Source organism: Rutidosis leptorrhynchoides, chromosome 4 (assembly GCF_046630445.1).
Source record: "Rutidosis leptorrhynchoides isolate AG116_Rl617_1_P2 chromosome 4, CSIRO_AGI_Rlap_v1, whole genome shotgun sequence".
Lineage (NCBI taxonomy): Eukaryota > Viridiplantae > Streptophyta > Magnoliopsida > Asterales > Asteraceae > Rutidosis > Rutidosis leptorrhynchoides.
The window spans coordinates 81,378,284-81,381,219 of record NC_092336.1 but is presented as its reverse complement, the minus strand read 5'-3'; the positions used below and the strand labels follow the sequence as shown (position 1 = coordinate 81,381,219).

The 2,936-nt window shown below is 37.8% G+C and overlaps 1 non-coding gene across 1 annotated transcript; it reads left to right on the top strand.

Moving 5' to 3' along the window:
* Positions 1 to 1,765: 1,765 nt before the first annotated feature.
* LOC139846192 (small nucleolar RNA R71) lies at positions 1,766 to 1,872 on the top strand. The gene has a single exon (XR_011758926.1). It is a non-coding gene; the product is annotated as a small nucleolar RNA R71 (small nucleolar RNA).
* The last annotated feature ends 1,064 nt before the right edge of the window (positions 1,873 to 2,936 follow it).

Here is a 2,936-nt window from a genome sequence, read left to right as displayed (position 1 = left end):
TAGCTAATAATTCAGCTTCATTAATTGGTTCTGTTCCTTCTCCTAAAGAACATTCGCCCGTTCCTTGTAATTCTGGAAATTCTTGTAATAATTCTTGATGTTCATCTATAGTTTGCATATAATAGCACGCGTCATCTGCAGATTGAGGTTGTTGCATGGCCTTATCAACAGAAAAGGTCACACTCTCGTCATCTATACTTAGGGTCAATTTCTTACCAAACACGTCTATTATTGCTCTAGCCGTGTTTAAGAATGGTCTTCCTAAGATAAGAGGAACTCGAGAATCTTCTTCCATATCCAGAATCACAAAATCTGCTGGGAATACTAAAGTACCAACTTTAACTAGCATATTCTCCATTATCCCTATAGGATATTTGATTGATCGATCAGCTAGTTGTATGCTCATTCGTGTTGGTTTTAACTCTTCAAGACCTAGTTTAACGTATAATGAAAAAGGCATTAAGTTAATACTAGCACCTAAGTCTGCCAATGCTCTTATTGAATCAAGACTACCCATTAAACATGGAATTGTGAAACTTCTGGGGTCGGAGAGTTTTTCGGGTATCTTGTTCAATAATACTGCCGAACATGCATCATTCATTGTGACAGCTGAAAGTTCTTCCATTTTCTTTCTGTTTGTGATCAGGTCTTTCAAAAACTTCGCATATCTTGGCATTCCTGAAATTACATCGATGAAAGGAAGATTGACGTTTATTTTTTTGAACATGTCAAGAAACTTTGACTGTTCGGCCTCGAGTCTTTCTTTTCTTTGTTTGCTCGGGTAAGGAAACCGTGGTTGATATGGTTTAACGTATGGTTTAGGTCGTACTGAACCTTCTGGGATTTCAGCTTGTTGTTCAATGGCTTTCTCAACTACTGATTCAGTCGCCTTCTCTGGTTCTGGTTGTGGTGATGGAACAGGATAATCAGAAATGACTGGTATAACAGGTGGCGTAAGCATCAAACCACTTCGGGTGGTAATTGCTTTGGCTGCTTCATTTCAAGGGTTGGTATTCGTTTCGCTCGGTAAACTCCCTGGCTTTCTTTCACCAATTAACCTTGCTAAGTTACGTACTTCTTGTTCCAAGTTTTGGATAGAAGATTGTTGGTGTCTGAATGATTGCGAGTTTTGTTCATTAGTTTGTTTTTGAGATACAACAAACTGTGCTTGGGATTCCATGAGCTTTGTCATCATTTCCTCCAGGTTTGGCTTTTTCTCGTAGGTTTGTGGTGGTTTATTAAGAAAACCGGATCTTTGCTGATTGCTAGGACCTTGTTGATTATATGAGTTATTGTTGGGCCCATTTGGATTGTATGGGGTGTTTTAAGGTCGGTTGAAATTATTCCTTGGCGGTTGATAATTATTTCCCGACCTTTGGTTCATGTAGGAAACATTCTCACGTTGTTCCATTGTTTGCTCAACACCGAAACAATCTTTCGTCAAATGTGGTCCCCACACTGCTCACAACTGATTCGTATCGCGTGAATATCTTTAGTCATCTTTTCCATTTGTCTCTCGAAAGCATCTATCTTTGCGGAAATAGAATCGAGGTCATGGCTAGAATTGGCTCTAGCCGCTTTAGACGAACGAAAAATTTCTTTTTCCTGATGCCACTCATGTGAGTGGGAGGCTGTGTTATCAATAATCTTGTGAGCTTCGGTAGCGGTTTTCTTCATGATGGAACCACCAGCTGCTGTGTCGATGTCCTTCCGTGTAGCGATGTCGACACCTTGGTAGAATATTTGTACTATTTGATAAGTGTCTAAACCGTGTTGAGGACATCCTCTCAACAACTTTCCGAATCTTGTCCACGCCTCATATAATCTTTCATTTGGCTTTTGCGCGAACGTAACAATTTCTCCTTGAAGTCTCACGGCTTTAGATGCCTGAAAGAATCTTTTAAGAAATTTCTCAACTAAAACATCCCATGTATCAATCGCCCCTTCGGGTAACGATTCTAACCAATCTTTGGCTTCTCCCTTTAAAGTCCAGGGAAACAACATGAGATAGATCTGTTCATCCTTAACTTCTCTGATTTTAAATAGAGTACAGATCCTATTAAAGGTTCGAAGATGTTCGTTTGGATCTTCTTTTGGCGTACCACTAAATTGGCATTGATTAGTTACCATGTGTAGGATTTGTCCGTTGATTTCATAATCTGGCGCATTAATGTCTGGTTGAGTAATGGCATGACCTTGGCCTGTGCGTGTAGCTCTCATTCGATCTTCCATACTTAGAGGTTCCTGATTTTTCGTGACTGAATTTTTTGAATCTGAATCACTAGAGGATTCTGATTTAATAGTTTCTTCCTCGACAACCTCTGGTTGAATGATTGGTGGTTCAGGAGGAATAATTAGTGGTTCAGGATCTCTAAATTGTCCTTGAATATCCTCCGGGTACTCAATGATTGCTTATGGTTCAAAAGTAGGGTTTTCGGAAAGTTGAATCGACGAGGACGCACGATTAGATGACGATCCTAACGAAAAATTTATCGTAGTGAGATTAGTTAGATTCCTAAATCGTGTTACAGGTGGTGAACGTATTGGTGATTTTTTCAATTTGTACATTCAATACCTATTCAAAACCGTTTATTTAATTCTACCAATTTATCAAAAACAATTTTTTTTTTCGAGATGTTTTTTTTTTTTTTTTACTTTTATCTTACCTAACTTTTTTTTAGAATGAGAGAAGGAAAAAAAAAAATTCAATTTTTTTATACCAAGTCACATGAGGAGCTAGTCACAAGTCAACATATTCCATGGACATCAATTACTTCCAAAAAGCTAGTTCCAACACAGATTGTAATTTTTTTTTATATTTATATATATATATATACCTTTTTTTTAATAAAAGTAGAAAATGAACTCGGTTTCACACACCTTTAGTGTGTGAAAAAACCGCGAATTGACTGTTCCTTAATGCATAAATGAAAGTG